The sequence below is a fragment of the Armigeres subalbatus genome, chromosome 2, assembly GCF_024139115.2.
Source record: "Armigeres subalbatus isolate Guangzhou_Male chromosome 2, GZ_Asu_2, whole genome shotgun sequence".
Classification (NCBI taxonomy): domain Eukaryota; kingdom Metazoa; phylum Arthropoda; class Insecta; order Diptera; family Culicidae; genus Armigeres; species Armigeres subalbatus.
Window position 1 is genome coordinate 370104969 of NC_085140.1, and position 215 is coordinate 370105183.

Below are 215 nucleotides of genomic sequence, written 5' to 3' on the forward strand. Positions count from 1 at the left end.
GCTTTTTGTTTCTAACTTTTATTCGCCAGAATGTTGTGAAAAATCTTTAATACATTGGTATTTTTGTTTGTGTGCTAGTTTTTTTTCTTGTTTTATGCATATATGGTCGGGGTTCAGCCAAATTGCACCAAGCGGCTTTTTGACTGACTTGTGATATTTTGCTCGCAAAAGGAAAACGGAAAGTATTTTATGTCAAATCATGCGTACATTTGTTG